Raw genomic sequence first — 22,707 nt, forward strand, 5'->3', positions numbered from 1 at the left:
CTAATGATTCACTAACCAAATAATCAGTTGATAATAGCAAATGAGCTAATGAAGTATTTACCAGGCCATCTGGCACATGCATCAACAAAGACTTTTGCGATTCCTTAATTGCGATTTTTAAGGAATCGAAAAAGCCTATGCATGTAGGAATCGCTATAAAAATAGCGATTCCTACAAATGCCTTAATTGCGACTCGCAAATTGCGAGTCGCAATTAAGGAATGCCGTCCAATTTATTCCTATGGGCCTCCAGGCCCATAGGAATGAATTGGAGATTGCATGAGCAAATTGCGAGTACCAGTAGGTACTCGCAAATTGCTCATGCAATTTCAAGGGTGCAAAGATGTCAAAATGACACCCTATTGCACACCTGAAATTGATCTGTGCACATATGTTGCACACACACACATGCTCTAAGGGCATGTGTGTGCGCAACATGAAACTTTGAAAAATGCACAAAAGTGCATTTTTCAAAGTTTTTGCAAATTACCATGAAGTTCAACTTCATGGTAATTTGCTCCCCCTATTAGCGAACTCGCTAATTTTTTAACTTTAATGCATTGCATTTAAGGAATCTCAATTTGGGATTCCTTAAATGCAATCGCAATTTAAGGAATCGCTATTTAGAGATTCCTTAAATTGCGATTTTTGCTTTTGGGATGATGCATCCCAAATGCAAAAATACCGGTCGCAAAGGGGCAGATTCTGCTAATCTGCCCGTTTGCGACCAGTTTTCTCGTTGATGCATGTGGCCCAAAGTCTGTACATTAATAGAAACGTCACTGAACGTTTATGGTTTACAATTAGTGATAAGGCAAGTAATTCTGCATCCTGTGCATGTGGTACCAGCAAAGGGGAGCATAGAAATATCTCTTTACAAATCAAAGCAACCCCTCCTACCTTGTTTTGCCTATTTACATTATAAATAATATATCCAGAAGGTAGAACAAAAGCTATCACAAGATCAGAGTCCTCCCCAATCCAGGTTTCAGCAATGAACAAGCAATTCAGCTTATTATCTCTAACACGCACATTTCTGGTGCATGCATTACCAAAGGCTTCGCATTGATAAGTGCACATTTAATATCATACATAAGCTGGAACTCATTATGCTCCAGACCACAAAGCGGGGAAACCACTCCATCCTTCACAGGCTGTTTCCTTGTCCCTGTAGCTGGCCCAGTTTTAGACCTACTATCACCATCACCAACAACAAATGGTTGGAAACATTTTAAGGTAGGATTAAGATTATGAAGGACCGCAGGACAAACAGTACTAATATCTTAATATTTGTAGAAAGCACACAACTGTAATTCACCAATCAAATACACTAGCAGCAGGGCCTGGAGTTTGGCACTGCAGTTTCATGTCAGGATCTGTGGCCCCCAGAAAAGAAGCTCTACTGTATTGCAGGTGCACTGCCAAAGTAGAAATGTGTTTGCCTTACTCACAGGAGCCAAAAAGTGGAAACTGCATTAAGGAGGTGTACCCAAAGTACTGAGCTCAGGGACTTGCCAGGAAGTGTTTCAGGACGGGGGGTGTAGGAGCCTGGATTAGTATATGGTGCACTCTTATTTAAGTAAAGCATCCTGCACTAATCCAGACAACCCTTATGGTGATTTTAGTGGTCTTAGACAACCACAGAAAGCTCACTAGGTGGTAGCTGTGGAGGGCAGCCTTCAGGCTTAGTCCAGAAGGAGTGTAAAGCAGCTTGTTTTACCAGTACTAATCAAACAGTGCAAGTGAAAAAGAACTACACAGTGTAGGTATAAAACTATGTATTATAAACACTATTATAAACACTCACTAACACATTGCATTATCTCTTACCCGTAGATATAATCACAATACTTTAGTAATAGAACACACTAGTAGCACAAATACACAGTGGTCTACACGGGAAGACCAAACCATATACTAAGAAAATGGAATGCGAACCACGACCCAAGTCGAGACTGGATCCAGAAGACGTAGAAGAGCCAGGGACACAAGAAACCCCACGGAGGCCGCAACAGAGTGGGAACAATATAAGTAAATGCCTAAGTCGCGGAACCCCATGGAGGCCATGTATAGAGTGGTAACACGTCCCTGTGCTCAATACAAGGCAACGGATAAGTTGCGGTTGCAGTTTTTAAGAAGGACCCTTCCCAGAGGACCCTGAAGACACATCGTGGAAGAAGGAAGGTTGGAGAGTCACCCCACCCGTGGATAACCCAGAAACCAGGATACCTACACCAGGGAAGCCAGGTGCACAGGTGCGAAGAGACGTCGGAAACTGCTGCAGATCACGATAGAGGACTTCAGTGAAGATGCCGCTGGCGAGGAAGGTAAAAGAGTCCTGTGGAACCCAAAGGTGGATTCAGGATGAGAGGTACCTGCAAGCAGAAGGGACTGAGTGTATGCCACTAAGGAATGACCCAGAGGCACGGAAGACGAATGTCCACCGATGTCGGTAGCTGCAGGAGAGTTGACGGTGACTATGGCGTTGCAGCTATGACGCTTAGGAAGACCAGGAGCCGTTCACAAGCTGTCACACGTCGGATGTCAAGAGCCAGGGGGTCGGTGTCCATCAGAAGCACCAACAAGCTTTGGCAACGGCAACAAACATAGCAGACGAAAAAGGTGAGGTGTCAGGACCAGCAAGGTCCAAGTGACTCACCACGAGCAGGTAAGTCCGAGCAGGCCAGAGCAAGCAGGGAAGCCCACTGGAGCCAAAGAAGACCCTCGAGAGGATCCACAGGAGTCGCAAGAGGACCTCGAGCAGCTCACCAATGGTGAAGGCCAACGGTGCAGAAGATGCGGTGAGGATGAAGATCTTGGTTGCAGAAGATGCTAGAGCTTCTTGGAGCCTGTAGATCTCTGGAGGAGTCAACAAGCCTTGGCAACGCCAAGTTGATGTGGTGCTCAGGGGTACTGCTCCAGCAGTTCCAACGAGGGATACTGGCTTCAAACTTGCTGTGAAGACAGTGCAGGCCTCAAGGAAGTTGCAGAGCCACCACCTGTGTTGCTGAACCTTTCGGAGTCTGTGGGAGCTCTGGAACAGCAGATCGGTCAGCTTCGTTGTTGTGCCTGCAGATGTAGGGGAGTGACTCCTTCACTCCAAGGGAGATTCCTTATGGGTGTCTTGGATGTCCACAGGCCTTGTGAAGAACCTGTTTGGAGCACAGGCACAGACGTCGAGCAGCAGGAGTCTTCAGAGTTGCCGTCTCTGTTCCCACAGTGAAGTCTAACAAAGTCCAAAGTCCCCAAACGGCTGAAGATGAAGTGGTTTCGGATCTGAATCTTGTCCCATGCCAAATCTAAGGAACAACTCACAGGTGAGCCCTTAAGTACCCTAAGTAAAGGGTTTGGACGATTCAGGGGTCCCTTCCACAGGAGGGGCTGGACAGTGTGGAGGATACTCTCATGTCCTTTGTCCAGTTTCGCGCCAGAGCGGGAGCCAATGGCTCCCTGAACTGGTTCCACCTGGAGTATGCAAGGATGGCACCAAATGTGCCCTTTAAAGCAGTCTAGTGGCGCTGGTAAGCTCCACCACCCTGGCCTAATAAACCAAGTCCTGTTGGGGAGGTGGTCACACATCCCTGACAGGAAACCGATTGTCCTGCCATTTCCTGCCCGAGCTTGGCTCAGCAGCAAGAGGGCAGAATCGTGTCTCTGGTCTAGCACCAGCTTACACAGGCTGCAATGGCATGCCTGTGATCACAATTTGAGTGGCCTCCCATGTGTGGCATAATACATGCTGCAGTCCAGTGGGGACCCCTGGTGTACCTATGCCCTGGGTAGGTTAGTACCATATATTAGGGACGTAAAACAGTACACCCGTAGCCTATCTGGGGTGTATCTAAGTACTCACCATGTCCAATTTAGGGAAGAAGCACAGAGACAGGTCCGGATTAGCAGGATTCTAGTCAGAAAACCATGACACCAGCAAAAAGAGGGGGTAACCATGAAAGCAGATCCTACTTTCCTAAAGAGGTGTTGGAGATCATGAACCCATTCCTGTCAAGGTGCATAGCGGTACCACAGATGAGGATAGATTTGTATTGACAGAGCAATGTAGGTTTAGGAAGGGATAACATATGAAAGAATATTGCATGGAATGTAGTAAAGGTCAGAAATTTCATCAGCACAAACATGATTCACAGGAATTTTATCAAAATCTGACATTTAAAAGAGATTTGTTATTAAAAGAGGGCACTTTTTCACTTTCTCATTTACTTTTGTTGGAGCTTCAGCACTTTGATACAAAAAAAGGTTTCTGCCAAATATCCATCTGAGTACGAAAGGACTGTCAAAACGCATTCTGGGAGGATGAAGTGCTTTGTGGAAAGTGCTTGGTCCCCTCCCACCCAGCAGCAATTCCAGCTATCAGCCTACATTGCATTAATGTCAGAGAATGCCCCAAAACCAGGGATTACATAACTCTTCTGTTCCCCACAGATTGAGCAGCAATGAAGCTCTTGCAAGTGAGTACAACCTGCATGGGCTTTCTTTGAAAAGCCATCCTGTCAGGAGGAACCCAGTGGCAGGCTCATCCCAAATGGGCCCAGCTTCACTCACCCTATAGCTCAGGAGCCTATCTGTGACTAGGTACACCAGGTCTCGAAAAATCCACTCGCAATGTCAAGTGAGATTTTATCAGGTCGAACTATTTTTTGCATTTTCTCGACCTTGCTGGCAAGTTAATTTAAACTGGAAGGAACAGGTGTTCTGTTCATTCAGAAAGTGAATGAGCAATAGAGGCCTTTAAATCTTGTTTTGTATTGTCACTTTTCCCATCTGTTCAAGGACAGAGGTCAAATGTCAGTGTCTCTTTTTACTAATTGTTGCTTATCCGTTCCTGGAAAATGTTTTTTACTTTTCTTTCTATCATAGTTAATGATTTTTGTCAAGTGTTATCTGAAAATAATTGTGAAAAAAAGTGTGAACTGTCAGGTTTTTTCCTCTAACAACATTTAAACAGCTTGTAAATGAATAGTACAGTTACTTCAAAATATATCAGGAAGTATGAAATAACTTTTTTTGTAATTCAGAAGTGTGATGCATAGAAAGATTTACAAAGTAGCAAAACAAATTACAACACTTTACTAGGTGATGTGGAAATGACAAATATTTGCAGAAACTAGATTTCCAGACATTGTACACTATATAGTTTTAAAACCACGTCAGTGGGAAATTCTGTGGGCATTTCAATGCAAAATCTGCTGATTGAAAATGACATTGTGCTGCTACCTCATTCTTTAGTTATGTATTTATTAAAAGTCGCAGTTTTTAAACATAAGTTCAGAAACATTTCTGCCCCTGCACGGATAACAATGCGGTTACTGAACTGAAGCAAGTCAACGGTCATGTATATCAACTATATAAGTATATTCAACTGAGCCGTCAAACCATATCTCCCCAACCCACCATCACCCTTACTAATAACGTGGAACTGATCCAATCTCCCTGCCCTGAAGAACCTCTCTTCAACTCATGGACATCAACCATCACTCACTATAATCACACTACCCCTATCATTACTCTCCGCCGCCAAACACCCACAACTATTACATCTAATGAGCACACTAGGAACAACAAACTCACAATTAACAAACACCACAAGACCGATCTAGATCTTGACAGCTCGGACTCTAACCTCTGCCCTCCCGCGACCGAAATCCCCACAGGCACTCTCCACTTGACCCCTGATAATCTGAACCCTCCCTCACAAACTACCTCTTCCTCCAACACAGACCCTTTTCCCCCGACCCTTTCTTCCCCCATGTCCAACGTCATCTCCAATCCAGTGGTCACTCTCCCCCTACTACCACTGCACAGTCCCCCTCCGATGTCCCTCATCCACAGATACAACCGGTCTCAACCGATTACCTCACTGACAACCCCGTGACATCCCCATGGCCAACGTCGTCACCAATCCTATAAACTCGTTCCCCCCTATTATCACTACACGCTCCCCCTCCACACACCCACATACACAACCTGCCTCCACCGCTAATCTCATTGACATTCCCCGGAACTCTGACTTCTTACCTACAATCTCTCTCCCTCCTCATTTGAACAGTAGACCCTCTACTCCTCCTTTGAACTCCTTGAATGGGAGCATTACTAATCCGGCTCCCCGCGTCCAACCTCTCCCAATCCCACTGATTCCGTCCAATCCCCGACCCCTGTCCACTCTCCCTCCAAAGACACAAGTCATTCTCGGCCCCGGCCTAAAAACTTAAACTTTTTCAGCTCAATAGCACAGCAACTGAACAGAATGGAGCTGAAAATTAACTCCCTTGCTGCTGATTTCCTATACTTACAACAAGATCTTCTCAACAGGACCAAGCCGCCGTGCTCCCTTTCCCTGGGTAGATTTCCTCCCACCCCACTCAAAACCGCTCCCTTGGCCCCAGAGTGCACCCCTCGTCCCTCCGGTCCGTCAGCAAGTCAGACACTTTGACCCAACCGGGATCGCCAACCCTTTTCGATACCTAAACCTGATGACATCAACGACTCTTACCTCGCTTTGAGCCAGAAGTCAGCCCCTTTCCCCATCCCTGTTATTATCAGCACTAACAGAATCCCTAAAAATGTCCACTCGCCTAGACCTCCTGCTCAATACTCCTCTATCCACCTTACTCCCCCCATCATCGAGGCTCCCCGTCCTCTCTCTTGCATGCTCCTCAACTGCAGATAAGAAGTACAACACGCCACAGACATTGCTGAAGCTCTACTCGCTGAAGAAATTGACATCGCTTTCCCCACTGAATCCTGGCTCAATGTCCACTCCACCCTCATTCTTGACATTCTCACCCCTCCAGGATACACCATCATCAGACAGGACAGACCGATCAAAACGGGGGGAGGACTAGCCATCATCCACAAGGCAGGAATACAGATTACCAAACTTAAACCTGCAGAATACCTATCGTTTGAATACCTGGGTGTCGAACTCACTGCCAAGGGCACCTCACCCATCAAATTCCACACCATCTACCATCCTTTTGGAGAGCGTACCCTTTTCTCCGAAGAACTAACAGACCTAATATCACGGTTCTCCATGACAGACACTAAAGACGTGTTCCTGGGTGACCTCAATATCCACTGGAACGACCCAGAGGACTCCACTGCCCTGAACCTATCCAACCTACTTGAAATATATAACCTCAAACAACTCTGCAATAAACCAACTCACATCAAAGGTCCAACACTGAATGCGATCATTACCAACAATGATCTGGTCTCTCTGAGAGCGATTTCTCCCATTGACTGGTCCGACCACCACCTCATTCTGTTCAAGATTGATGCACTTGTTTTCCACCAACCTATTTGTGATGACATACCTAAACACTGGACCAGAAATATCAAAGCAATCCATTTATCCGAACTTGAATCCAGGATTCATGCCCATCTTCAACTCCAACCCTCATCATCAACGGCTGATGACCTCACTATACACTAACTAAAAAATGACAGAGGTTCTAGACCAAGTAGCTCCTCTCAAACTCAAACAATTGAGGCGAACTAAATCTAAACCCTGGTTTAACGTGGATCTGAATGAGGAAAGGAGTCAACTCACACAAACGGAAAAGTCTTGGAGACTAAACCCCTCGACCTTACATCTAGCGCAACTTAGATCTGCTCAGCAAGCATACAAAAAACACATTTTCAGTGAAAAGGCGTCTTTCTTCCGCAGCCAACTAGATCTGGCGAAAAACAGACCGAGAGAACTCTTCAACATTGTCAAAAGCCAAACTAACTGCACTCCCTCTCAAGAAATCAAAGCCACCAATGAGCGTTGTGAAGGAATTGCCACCTTCTTCACTAATAAAGTCTCGAAAATTGATCAATCCTTCATCCAAACCTCTAACCCTCCTTCCCTCTTAACCTGCCCCACTCTAACCACCCCTGATCATTCAGAAAGAACTTACCAAGGACAAACAGGTCTGCCTCCAGCTAAAAAAACAATGCGCATTGGTCCGACTTTGAGCAAATGTCGGAAAACGAGGTTTTCAGTATACATTTCTAACCTCAAACCTTCCTCCCACACTATGGACCCCATCACATCCACAATCATAAAAGAACTTAACCACACCATTTCCCCTTTCTGGACAAAATCATCAACGCCTCTCTCACCTCAGGCTGTGTCCCAGACTCCCTTCAACTTGGACGAATCACACCCATTCTCAAAAAACCAGGGGCCGACCCTAATGATCTCAACAACCTCAGACCTATCTCCAACCTCCCATTCCTTGCAAAAACATTGGAGAAATGCGTTCTCCACCAACTCAACAAACACATTGATGAGTTCAACCTCCTCGACACCTTTCAATCAGGATTCAGGAAAGGCTGTAGCACGGAAACAGCTATGCTCAACGTCTCTGACGATATTCACAAGACTTTAGATGAAGGTGATGCCTGCCTACTCATCCTTATTGACCTATCTGCGGCATTCGATACAGTAAATCATCCAGCGCTTCTGGAGACCTTGTCGAAGCGCTCCGGCATCAATGGCTCAGTACTAAAATGGTTCACCTCCTTCCTTCAACACCGCTCGCAACAAATTAAAATCAACTCCTGTCTCTCGAAGCCAACAAAAGTCGCACTTGGGGTCCCGCAAGGCTCGATCCTCTCCCCGGCCCTCTTCAATCTTTTCATGGAGCCTCTCACAATCATCTTGAAAAAAGCTGGAGTGAATTACCACCTTTACGCTGATGAAACCCAAATCTATTTCAAAATCAAGTCTCCCAGCGACATCCAACACCTCAATGCCACTCTAACCGAGATCCAAACTTGGTTCAACGCTAACCACTTAAAGCTCAACCCAGATAAAACCGAACTAATCCTATTCTCTCCAAAAAGCAACCATCATCCAATCCAAGAGTGGCTCAAGAATCTGGTCGCCCTAAACTGCCCCATCGTCCTATCCGACTCGGTTAAGTCTCTAGGCATCATCCTTGACAAGAACTTATCTTTGGAGGCCCACATCAAAAACTCTGCAAAAAGTGCTTTTCTCTCTAAAACACCTCAAGAAATTGAAACCTTTTCTTCCCCATGATGAAAGACAGTAGTCCAATCCCTAGTTCTCTCTAAAATCGACTACGGGAACGCCATCCTAACAGGGACTCCAAAAGCTCACCTAGCTCCTCTAAGGGCAGTGTTGAACATGGCAGCTCGACTCATATCCGGAGTAAAAAGATTTGAACACATCACGCCAGCTCTCAACTCCCTCAACTGGCTCCCTATGGAAGGGAGGTGGATTTACAAACTGGCCTTCATCACACACAAAACCCTTCACTCTCCGGCCCCTAACTACCTGAACAACAAACTGGTTAGAGCAGGTCAATCCAGAACGCTGAGAAGCTCCAACTCACTCCTTATTCCTCCGAAACTGAAAAAGAAAACCACACAATACCGATCGTTCTCTGGCAACGCTCCCAGGATGTGGAACGCTCTCCCTAGAGTCCTCAGATGCAACCCCTTCTTCTCCGGTTTCAAAAGGGACCTGAAAATCCATCTCCTTAAATACATTCCTGACCAACGTCAACTAATCTAGACTTCAATATCCGAGTTTACTCCTCTCTCTTGACATTCAAGGATAGTTAGTGACTGGACTGTGTTAACCACCTTATCTTCCATGCTGTATTTTTTCTATCCCTGGTTTTGCTTCCTTACTGCCCGCCTACTTTGTAATGCAATTACCATCTGTTTTTCTTTACTGTATGTATGTAAAGCGCTCTGATACCTGCGGGTCAAGCTAGCGCTATATAAAACTTTTAAAATAAATAAATAAAAATATCCTATGTGTCTAGATTTGTGTTATATATGGGGCAAGCGTTTAGTCTATTAAACCAAACAAGAGTTTTCTGTACAGGAGACATGCTGAACTGCATATTTGAAGGTGCTCTCATATGTGAAAGAAGAAAATGGAGTCTCTGAATTAAAATATTTCCCAGGATCACATAATTTGAAACCAGTTTATGGGTCAAGAGCATTATAATTAGGTCAAGTAGATTTTTTAAGTCACTAGACCTGCAGGTCTAGTAACATTTTTAGGATTTTTCGAGGCCTGCACACATACTCACTGTATATGCTTGCGAGGTCTGTAGTTTGTAAAAGGCAAGCACAGTCTATTCTCAGCTTGTTGCAGGTTGACTGGTCACTAAAGCGACCTCGTATGTGCAGAGCACGGTCTGTCTTATTTCCACCACAACTGACATCCTGGAAATGAAAAGACGGACAATAGTGGTTTAGTACGGTCCGACAAGGACTTTCAGAGTGTGAATGGTGCTGCTATAAAGCTAGCACTGACGCCAGATACCCCAGTAGCTTGGAAAATGAGTGGAGGCCTGCTGAAATTAGTACTGGGGACCAAAACCGGCTACCCACCCTACCAGCCTCCCGTGGAAATGCCCAGTATGGCCAGTCCAGCCCTGGGCACCAGCCAAAAAAATACAAAGCACAGACCCTAAATTGTAGTAAGGCACTAACCTTCCACTGCCAGCTAAACCCAAGTGGCCCCGGCCCGTAGATCAAAGAACCACAGGACAAGCCAAGAAAGTGCAAAAACGAGGTGCAATAGCTACGGATTACAAGAAAAACAAAATGCCTACGGGTTCATTCAAATTAATGCAGTAGCTATGCTCCTAAGAACTAAAAACGTCATTAAAAGCCAGACATATTTCCCAGAAGTTCATAAAATGGTAAAAAATGTTCATCAATGATGGTGGAGTAGGAAATGGAGAAAGGTTGGCTCCATGCAAGACTGCTAATAATGGTTAAAGGTGCACTCAGTACTATATAACCAAAGTTAACAATCATGTCTCAGACACTGATACCTACATGCAATTACCTCAGGACCCCACCACACAGTTGGAAAATATTTTATCCGGGATACTTCAAAATGCAATCGATCAAGAGTGGATCACCGACCAAACCAAACTTTACTTGACTACCAAAAATGCCAGACGACCCAAACTCTATATGATTCCCAAAATCCATAAAAACGCACAGGACCCACCTTTTCGTCCCATTGTTTCGGGATGCGGATCAATTTTTGAGCCTTTAGGCAAATTTGTGGACCATTATTTACAACTATTTGTCCAAAATTGGCCCTCATATGTGAAAGATACCACTCACTTTTTGCAAAAATTGACCGCGGTCAACATGGATCTCACCAACATCACCCTATGCACCATTGATGTGACGGCCCTATACACATCCATACCACACCAAGCTGGACTCGAAGCCACAGAATGGGCACTACTTCAAACACCCAATATTGAAACTGAAAGACTGTTCATTTTGCAAATTTTACATTTCTGTCTCAATCACAGTTATTTCGAATGGGGGGGTAATTTTTATGCCCAATTAACTGGAACTTCTATGGGTTTGTCAGGAGCTCCTGCATATGCGAATACCTTCATGGCACTTTTTGAATCAGAGAACATCATGTTGAATCCTGATTGGTGGAATCATGTATTAATGTACTGCAGGTACATCAACAACATTTTTTTATTATGGACAGACACCAGAACCCATTTAGAGGCCATGATCACTGAGCTCAATACAATCAACCCCAGAATACAATTTACCCACAACATCCAACAACAAAAAATTCACTTTCTGGATGTTCTTATCACCAAGTCTTCAGATAACAACAATTTTGAAACATCTGTCTTCCAGAAACCAACAGATCGTAATAGCACATTATTCTACAATAGTTTCCACCCAAACAGTCTATTAAGAAATCTTCCCTACTACCAATTACTCAGAGTGAGACGTATTTGCTCCGATCCCGCTATCACTAAAGTCAAAGAACAGGAATACATACAACGTTTCAAGGAACGGGGGTATCCTGACAGTGTTTTGCAAGATTGCCTCCAACGAGCACAACGATTTGGGGGAGAAGAGTTATTGCAACAATTGGATAAACAACCTTCAGAACGTCTAGTTTTTGTATCCAGGTTCACCACAGCATCCAAATCCATCCGTGACATTATCAACTCTCGGTGGGAGAGGCTAGCATCTGAAGATGATTTCAATAATTTATTTGCCAATAAACCATTGTTTGCGTACACACGGGGCAAAAATCTGAAAGCATTATTATCAGCCTCCTCTACTACCTTGTCTACTGTCAAATTTAAAGGCACCACTAAATGCAATAATTGCATTCATTGCAACAATGTCATTACAGGCAACAAGTTAACCCATCCTTCCACTGGAAAATCCATTACTCTGAGACACTCATGTGATTGCAACTCAATGAACGTCATTTACTGTATTAAATGCCCCTGTGGCAAGGCCTACATAGGCAAAACTGAAAGAAAAATTAAGGTTAGAATCACCGAACATAAAAGCAAAATCAGGAATATGAACAGCACTTCACCGTTAGCGACTCACTGGATTGAAACACACCATGCTATATCACAACTTAGGTTCCAGATTGTTGAATCTGTCAAACCCATACCAGGACTAGACATCACTAAAACACTTCTCCAAAGAGAAATCTACTGGATCAAATTTCTTGACACCATGATTCCATCTGGTCTTAATGATCGAATAGACATGAGTTGTTTTCTATAGACCTGCTTACTAACCACGACCAGTCCCTTCTATACATGAATCATTTCCACACTTTTTTCTATAATTTTCGAACTCATTTCGTAGGGTCTCACACTTGACAGATATCCTTTTAGTACTACTCCAGTCATTTCTCAACACTCATTTGAGAACATGAGCCCTTTGTTTTGGATCGCTCCTATATTCCCTATTTTTGTCATCATGACATTACCCACATTAACATATAGCACTTTAGTCTTTTGATTCACGGGTACCTCATCCACACTATTTCATTATTGGTTTTTCATGAAATAGCCCCAATCGTTTTGTTTTTTCTTTTTTCCATTTTTCCTGGGTTCTATCTGAATACATATACCACTCTTTAACTAGTCTTATGCACATGTATTCTTACTATTTTTATTTGCATTCCGCATTATTATTTATTGTTTTTCGTTTCCTCTTATATAAATACTCCACTACAGTATATTTATTCAGTACGCAGTATTTCTTTTCTTTCCCTGATTACCAAAACCACATGGTTTCCACATCCGTTTCACCATTCAAATATAGCGCGGCCTCTTATCCAATCACCGCGAGTATTATTGGGACGTTCCCGTTCGACACGGTTTCGCACCTCGTTTACGTACACCTCCGTATAACTGAAGCAGGTAAGCCGCATAGCAATACTCCCGTTTGAGTTACACCTCTTATTCGATTACATAGTGCTTATCCACTGATTATCTTCGCAGGCTCACGCTTCCCCGAGGTTCAGTATTCTATGTTCGACATGAATACCGAGTTTTTTTCATCAAAGGGAACTTTACACCGCCAACGTTAGGCCACACCTTAACATCCACAGCAGAAGGTAAGCCTTCTTGGTCTTTCAGTTTCTTTTTATAACCCTTTTTTCACTTTATCCCCTGCCTCACTTCCAGATGGATTTTTGTCACTACTCTCACGCGACATCACAGCGCTAATCCCACTGATTATTTTTTGTAGACTCACGCCATTATTCTTCTACGTGCAGTACTCCCTGTCCGGCACGAAAATCCAGTTTTCACGATCAAATTGAACTCCATACCGCTAACGTTAGGACACATCTTATCACCCATCTCAGAAGGTAAGCCTTCTTCATCGTGAAATAGTTTATGCCCTTTAAGACTTTCTTTACGACCCTTTTTCACTTTACCTCCTGCCACATCTTCACACAGGTTTTCAAACCAGCAATTGACTGCTCAACCGCTTTGGTCCATCTCATTATTGTTTGATATATGCCACAAAGGTGAGCGTCAACGTTTTTCTTCTTTTTTTACCCACCACTGCCTTTTTTCTTTTTGAGGATAACGTGTTACTACTAGCACCCCCGGCATATCACGTGAGTTTTTTAATTAATCTGCGCACACCACTGGTTCTTCAGTTTCCTTTTCTCCTACTTCACCCTACAATACTTACTCCTACGTAGGCCTTTTTCTACTACTTTCTTTTTGACACTCATGCACTTGCTTTATGTACTACTTTCACCAAATCCATTAACATAAACACGCAAAATTATCAACATGGATAACGCATGAAGACCACCATTCTTGATTAACATTACCACCAAAACATCTACCTAGATTAAATTACACATTGCAGAGAACACTCATTATGTCCATATTCATTTTTAGGTCTCGGCTAGCGATGGCTGCGCTTGCGCAGTCTCGCTCGCGAGATTTAATGACTTTAAGAAGAGGGGCTTGCACCCGCCCCTCTTCTCTCCTGTTCTCCATTGGCTGGCCTCTTAAATGCTGGCCAGCCACTGGAGAAGAGGTCCAGTCACTCCGATTATGCCCCGTCCTTTTCGGATCGGGGGGCGTGTTTTTTGCGAGAAGTCTCAGGGAGGAGACAACAGCAAAACACGCCCCCAAATCCGAAAAGGACGCTCCCTTTCTCCGAGGCATTTCTGCTGTGCCTCGGAGAAAGGCAGTGGTGTCTTTCGGTGCCCTCCATTAAATTCGATCATTTATGTAGCAAAGAAAATAAAAGTAATTGTCGCTTGCAGATTGTAACTCTCAATGTCTTCAGTCTCTCACATCAACATTTGTGCACGCTCTCTCGGCTCGCGGGTCATCGTTACTCAATTCAAGCTGTTTTACCGAGCGCCAGGCACGTTTTACGAAAACCACCCCCTCCCTCACGAACATTTATTTTATAGAACTCTGGTTTCTCTGCCACAATGAACCGTGCTTGGACTATGGTCTCCGCTCTGGCAAACAGTACTTCGACCTCCTTAACTTCATTTTATGTTGTGGTGCTACAACTCGGCGCCATTTTGCGACGAACCGCGTACTTCCACCACAGCCTCCGAGTGCAATGGCCAATCCGTCCGGGTTATTACATGACTCGGGACCAGCACGTCCCCGCACTGTCCCCTAGTGCACTTCAGTGCGGATCCGACAAGCTCCGCAGTCCGGGATCGGCAGGCCCAGCCGATAGCTTTACATTCGGCCGTTCGAGGCTGTAGAGTCAGCGTTGAATGCCTGCACCTCGAGGTGACTCGGGTAATTTGCTCTCCAGGTCCCGCAGCAACTTCGGTCCTCTGGGGTTGCTGCTGGTACTTCGCTTGTTGTTTCAGGCCGCAAGCACTCGCAAGTTCGTATCCTTTCAAAGTTCCCTTTTCAAACAATCATTATCAACGCCAAGTCTGGCCCTGGCACGGTAGTGCGATTTTTGTTTAGTATTAATAAAATGTGACACTTCAGACAGCAGTTTCAGCAGAGAGGACAAAGAAGGAATGGGCATGGAATCCAAATACAGAAACTGAAACTTCTCTATCAAGGGGAAACATCACTGCCAAAGTTCAGAGCTTGTGAAAAAGCGACCAGCGAAATCACTTGCTAGTTAATGTTCGGGGGGGGTAAGCGAAAATTGGGGGGGGGGGGCGCTGAATCTTTAAACAGTAGGCAGAGTGGCGCTGATTTCGGGGGTGGGGGGGCTGAATCTAGGCAGAGTGGAGCTGCGGGGGTACTTAGAAGGGGTGAAGCAACAGCGAGGCCTCATTAACATGCAAATGGTCTTTTTAAAGACCTGTGAACTGCTCAGGCGCGGCTTTGTGTCTGCCCGGGAAGCGGTCTCATCCCGGGCTGCCACACACGACGGGGGGGGGGGGGGGGGGGGTTGAAGCCCTTTGAGTTCAATGGGTGTTGCGCGCCTGATCACAGGTAAATGCGGGAGAGAACGGGGTTGTTGAGCAGGGCCGGGCTGGCTTGCCCGGGCATCGGGCGTTTCCTGTAGCAAAAGTGCTTCACAGTTAACCTCCCCCATTACCCTCCAGCTGGTCCGACATAATTGCCAGGCCTACTTTGGGGTTCCAGTTCGGCCCTGTTGTTGAGTATCCTACCCAGGGCTTTAAGTGGGATACAAACAAATGGGTGGGGGTGGGGGGCGGTGTTGCGCGGGGTCTATACGACTTGTATTTTGCTGTCTCTTTTGTCATTGCATCCAGGCATAATGATACAACAAGTAACATGATACCAACAACAAGTTAGGACTATTGGCTTTGTCAATCGTTGTTAGTTGCATAAGATAAATTAGCAGTAACTGTGGCTTGTATATAATATTGAAAAAGCATCCACTTGAAGCCCTAGTGACACCACGACAATGTTACTGCTCATGAGTTTCAAAAAGAGACAACAATATAATCATGCAGTGGCTGAACTCGACAGATTAAGAAATATATCCCAAATTATATATAACAGTCGGTAGACGCATGCCTCTACAGTGTTCTCTTATATTTTGAAACCAGAATTGGTCAAGTTCGTATCCTTTCAAAGTTCCCTTTTCAAACAATCATTATCAACGCCAAGTCTGGCCCTGGCACGGTAGTGCGATTTTTGTTTAGTATTAATAAAATTTGACACTTCAGACAGCAGTTTCAGCAGAGAGGACAAAGATGGAATGGGCATGGAATCCACATACTAATCATGCATATTAGTCTGGGCCACTGGCATTTTGCGATGCTGCAGCGTTTTCCTCATAATTATGGATTTGCCAAACTTCCCAAATAATGCTCGCATAATAAATCTCGCTTTTGAGAGTGATTAAGCTATTGACATTGTAAATAACAATGCCGTTTCTTTAAATGTTTTAAAAACAAACAAAAATAATGTCACGAGCAATGCCAATAGCTCTAACTTTAACAATGCCGAGACCGTTGCATTGTAAATGCTTGTTTAGGCTGGCCCCTGACGAAGGGATCTAAGATCCCGAAATGCATTGGGCACTTCCGGGCTTTTACATCAACTACTTGAAGCAAATAACATTTTTATTCCATTTTGTGTATCGTTTTCTTCCAATTGTTATTGTACATGCCATTAAGAATTATTAATGTGATGAAGCTTATTATTGTTTCAACATCAATGTTAAAACGAAGAATCGACTATTGTGTATATGTATGTGCTCAACCAAATATATGACTGAATCATGTTATTGAACAAAGTGTTGTTTTGATTACAGTTTATGTATTTATGATATTTCTGCTTTTTGGATAGTTTCCAAGACAGTGAACAGGGCGATGTACAAAGTGGGTTTTCCCAACTTTCGTTCTTGATCCATGCAAGACTGCGACATAATGTGCCCAAGGCATGTAGTCTGTATTTGATGAGAAAGGAAATTTTTTAAAAAACGACCTGTAGTTAAGATGGCTATGTGGCGGCTATTGCGTTTTTCAACTTGTTTTCATATAATGTGACTTGCATAGTATCAAAAATCCAAATTCTGCAGAAAAGTCAAAGCTGGATGAAAAAGAATCTCACAAACATCACAACTATAATGGAAATTGATTTAATCAGATGTTAGCTTTGAAAACACAGCGATGGCGAAGTGCTAGAATTATACAATCCAGGTGTCAGAAAGCCTCTCAAACCTGGTAACAGCGAGTCTGGTTTAAAAATGGTTGCGAATCTGCAGTAACGTTATTACGCGTTAAAAAATATCTGACAAATTGCTGGAGGCAGAGAAAAAAAACTCAACGCTTAAATATTGTTTACAATATAAATACTTAGTCACACAAAAAGTGATTAGATAGTTCAGGGTCGATCAAAAATTAAAAGAAAAGAGTAAAATGAACAATACAATTTTGTCCTTTAGTAAATAAGCCGCCGTATACACCCGGAGGTCGCGACACACGTTTGTACAGTACGAAAACAAGCCAACTTCAACTAGTTTTCAGCATCCTAATGCATTCTTCATAGGCGATTTCTTCCCCTACACAGTTAGGAGTTACGGACATTCGACACAAAAGGATGTAGCCAGAGGTTTACTGGATTTGAGGGATTCATCCGTCCACTACTTACTCGAGCAATTCAGCCTAACAACCGCTCTCTGTTGTGGATATTTTTTAACGGATGCCTTTTGTATGTAGTTTCGGAATTTCCGGGTGCAAAAACAACCAATGTCACTGCCCAACACTTTCTGCAAGTCGTCTGTAAGTGGGTGGTACTGCTAAAATGTAAGAGGGCCTAGGATTGTAGCATTGAAGGCACACCAGCCAATGGGAGTGCACGCCACAACATTTCGAAGTGCTGGTTGGCTGTGGAGTCCGCACGTGCCCTTTGGCCCTTTGGATCTTACAATCGTTGGGCGGGTGTCGTTCAGTTCTTAGGGGGGGTGAACCAGACCGTGAACAGCTGTACCGTGCATGCCAAGCTAGGATGCTGGCGCGCATGCCGCTCTTTATGAGCTGGAAGGAAGGGGAGAAGTGTTAAATGGGAGGGTTGGTCAACACGGGCGAGCCAGCAAATGTATAGGGACTGCAGAGCCGAGGGTTTAGGTTGATAATAAGAGCACGAGCCAAGCCATCAAAATGTTCTGGCAGGTAAATCGTACAACTAACGTCACTTTTGCATAGGATGAAAACGTCAAGTGTATTTCTTTATAACGCAAGAACGGTTCATTTTAGGTCATTGTCTTGTTACATTGAGTGTCTTTATTTAGAAGTGCTCATTTCTAAACGTGAACCTAGGAAAAAAAATCAACGAACCCTCACTGTATTATCCCATTACTTAAACAAATCAGCTGGAGAAACGTTATAAACTTATAAACATCACAGCTCCCATCCTCAACTAGGTGCACTCAAACGCAATGATTCAGTAAAAGGTACAGTGAGGTATTAATTGCTGAGGAGCACACCAGCAGTTAACCAAGGAACCTGGGATTGACACAGAATCAAAAATTAGCTAGCATTCGCGCCAAGAATTTTCAATTCTATTAAGGACACGGAGGCGAGGATTATGCTTTCTCCTTCTTTACTGTATCAACTCACAGCAGCCAATAAACATACAATTAGTAACACAACTACATTGTCCATGTGACTTTGCCTCAGCCACGCCTCCTTAGCCCTCCATAAGAGCCCTGGTCACTGTCCCAGCCTCCTCTTTCTTTGCTCGAACTGTGTAAAGTCTAATAATCCACAACTTTCACAACCTCTTCCAACCTGGAAGTTTAACAGGAACCCAAGTCCTCCGCGCAGTCTTCAACGTGAAGATATCCGCTTCCAGACCTTCCGTCTGATCTGAACGATTAACCGGAACACAACTTCCTTTCAAAAAGCTTCAATGTGAAGGCCTCTTCATTCAGACTTCTTGTCTGCACCTAGGAAAAACCAAACATGAACAACCCGTAAACTCCATTTACCACAAAGGTTCATATAATCATCAACGGGTGGGTAAACATGAACAATCATATTGTACATAGCCGGGTGGGATAATCCTCGCCTCCGTGTCCTTAATAGAATTGAAAATTCTTGGCGCGAATGCTAGCTAATTTTTGATTCTATTACAGGACCGGAGGCTTCGGATTATGCTAGTTTAACGCTTATTAAATACCACAGATGTTATATCTCCCACCGGCTTATAATAAAACTGTTTGAATGTTGACTCTGAAGACCAATCCGCACAATGCATAATGTCCTGAATACTAGAACCTAGCATAAATGACTTTGAAGCCATTGCACCTCGCACAGAATGTGCGCCAAACATTTGAACATCAACACCTGCTTCTTTCATAACATAACGCAGCCATCTGGCTATAGTTGCAGCAGTCACTGGTTTAAAAGGTTTTTGTATTGCAAGCAAGAGCTGCGTAGAACCCTCAGACCTCAAAGGTCAGGTACATTCCTCATAGGTTTTCAAGCATTGGACCACACATAATTTTTCGTTACTCGGAAAAGCATTATATTCAATGTGTCTAGACAGTGTTTTAGTACGACCCGTGATAGTAAAGGAAACTCCCTCTGGAGTAAATACTCTACCTGTAATATCCAATGCCCGCACATCCGATGAACGTCTACAGGCCGATAGGCACAATAGCATCGCCAATTTTGCGAAAAGCTGTTTTCTTGACAACTGACTATTCACTGGCCAACTGTTGAACAAAGAAATGACTAAGGACACATCCCATAAGCCCGAATATTTGGGCTTGGGAGGATTTGCCATCCGAATACCCTTAAGAAGCTTGCATACCATAGGATGCATGCCCACCGGTTTTCCATCCACCGGTGCGTGCCCCGCCGAAATGGCCGATCGGAAGTTATTTACAGAGCGATAGGCAAGGCCACTCGCAGCCTTTTCCGAAAGAAAATTCACAATATCGGATAGTCCGGTCCCCACGGGATCCAGACTCCGTTCCACGCACCAACCCATCCAGCTTGTCCAGGCTGATGAGTATCGCTTCCTGGTGGAAGGAGCCCACGCTTGCCTGATGAAGCCTGAAGCTGCCTCCGAAATTCCCGGCATTTCCCACTGTTGCCGGAAATTCTCCATGCCATCAGCGACAACCTCTCCGATGTGATCAGAGGATGTTGCTCCCCGTGAGGTCCCAGGAGGAGAGACTCCAACCAAGGGAGTCTCCTGGGAAGATCGCAGCTCATTTCCAGCAGTATCGGGAACCATGGTTGCGATTTCCACCGTGGTGTCACTAAGATCACCTCCGCTTGCTGCCTGAGAACATGAGAGGTTACTCTCGGAATGAGGAGGAATGGCGGGAAGGCATAATTCACTGCTCCCGACCAATCCTGGAGGAACGCGTCCATGGCTTTCGCCACTGGATCCGGTCTCCAGCTGAAGAAGTGGGGAATCTGTCGATTCAACCTGGAGGCAAACAGGTCCGTTTGACACGGCCCCCAAAGCCTCTGCAGCCAGTGAAACATGCTCGGCATCAACTTCCAGTCGCTGTAATCCCTCAGATGTCTGGAATTCCAATCCGCTATGAGGTTGGACTGCCCTGGAATATACTCCGCTATTACTGTTATTTGGTGACGCAGGCAGTAGTGCCAAAAATCCTTGGCAATCTCCACTAACAGGGGCGATCTCGTTCCCCCCAGCTTGTTTGTGTATCTCACGGCTGACACGTTGTCCATTCGTAACAGAATGCAGCAAGCTGTCTGTTTGGGCGACAGCGTCCGAATTGCAAAGGAGCCCGCTAGGAGCTCCAGACAATTTATGTGCAACTCTAACTCCTGGGGAGACCATCTTCCGCCTGTGGAGATGTCGCCACAACGCGCTCCCCAGCCCCAACGACTGGCGTCGGGACTCGATGACTACTTCCGGTAAGGAGCCGAAGATGGCCCTGCCGTTCCACGCTTCTACGTGCCCCAGCCACCATTGCATCTCGTCTCGAACCTCCTGAGAGATCGGTACCAGGTCCGAATAAGCTAGACCCTTCTGAAGGTGCTGAATTTTCAGTCTCTGCAATGCCCTGTAATGCAGTGGTCCCGGAAATATTGCTTGTATGGAGGATGCCAATAAGCCCACTATTCTGGCTATGGTCCTGAGGGACACCATCTGCCTGTCTAACATGGCTACTATCTCTTTCCTGAGATCCTTGAGTTTCGCTTTGGGAAGGTGCAACTGCGCCTTCTTGGAGTCTATCACAAACCCCAGGAATTCGGTGTTGGTGGACGGAATGAGAGCAGATTTGGACTGATTGATTACAAATCCTAGACTCTGTAAGAGAGACATTGTCATTTGCAAGTGCTGCAAAACTAGAGTCGGGCTGTGAGCCATGATCAGGATATCGTCCAGGTAAATGATCATGCGAATCCCCTGCTCTCTCAAATGCGCGACCACCGGCTTCATCACCTTGGTGAAGCACCAGGGAGCCGAGGAAAGCCCGAAAGGAAGGGCCAAATACTCGAACCACCGACCTTTCCACTGAAATTGTAGGAAACGGCGGTGTGGAGGAAAAATAGGGATGGACAGGTAAGCATCTTTTAGATCCAGCCTGACCAGCCAATATCCCGGTTTCAAGAGGTCTGCCAAAAGGTGTATCCCTTCCATCTTGAAGTGTTTGTATACTAGAAAATGGTTGAAATCCCTCAGGTTCAAGACTAGTCTGTATCCACCTCCCTTTTTCTGGACCAGAAACACGTTGCTGCAAAAGCCGTGAGGTTTGTGATCGCACAAAGCTATTGCGCGCTTTTGCAGCAAGGCCTCTATTTCCTCGTCTATAAAATTGCATTCGTGTTGGGAAAAATGGAGAGGCCTGGGCCATGTGTCCTGACAGGGAGACTCGTAAAATTCCAGATGGAATCCCTGAACCGTCTGAAGCACCCACGCATCCTGGGTCAGAGTGCGCCAATTGTGTAGATAATACTGAGTGCGACCCCCCAATGGCAGAAGAGACAAATCTGTTACACTCACCTGTGGAACTTTGTGCGTGGAAGCCTGCTCTGTTCCCGCCACTTTGGAATCTGCGCTTGTTGAAGCGGCGGCGGGTGGGGTAGAAGGTACCCCCTCTGGTAGAATCCCAGTCACCTCTTCCTCGTCCGAAATCACCTCTTGGGGGACCTTGGTTGGCGAAGCGGCCTGACGAGCGTCCCCTACCTCGTCCGGCCCTATTGAAAAGGCCCTGGGTAAACACCCTCTTTATCCCCGATTGAGCCTTGTCCAGCGACGTGAAAGTCCCTACATACTTTGACACGTCCTTCACGAAACGGTCTCCGAACAAATTGCCCTCCGCAAGCGGGCCTGGCTCAGCCGCGGCTAAATCAGTGAGATTAGTGTCCATGCGCATGAGCAGGGACTTGCGCCTTTCTGTTGATATGGCACAGTTGGCATTACCCAGCAGGCAGATTGCTCTCTGTGCCCACCCGGCTAAGATATCCGGATCCACTGGAGCTGCC

The 22,707-nt window shown here is 45.1% G+C and overlaps 1 protein-coding gene across 8 annotated transcripts in view; it reads right to left on the reverse strand.

Annotated features, from left to right (window-relative positions):
• Positions 1–22,707, reverse strand: part of TMEM218 (transmembrane protein 218) — a 245,422-nt gene that overhangs the window by 59,048 nt on the left and 163,667 nt on the right. Inside the window, exon 1 of one of the 8 annotated variants that reach the window (XM_085645027.1) lies at positions 17,882–18,019. The exons of 6 other annotated variants lie outside the window; for them this stretch is intronic. The gene's annotated coding sequence lies outside the window, so the exon portion shown is untranslated. Of the gene's footprint in view, positions 1–10,072; positions 10,209–17,881; positions 18,020–22,707 lie in introns of those variants that run through there. One more of the 8 variants, XM_085645032.1, reaches the window with a different exon arrangement.

The sequence above is a fragment of the Triturus cristatus genome, chromosome 3_1 (assembly GCF_964204655.1).
Source record: "Triturus cristatus chromosome 3_1, aTriCri1.1, whole genome shotgun sequence".
Classification (NCBI taxonomy): Eukaryota; Metazoa; Chordata; class Amphibia; order Caudata; family Salamandridae; genus Triturus; species Triturus cristatus.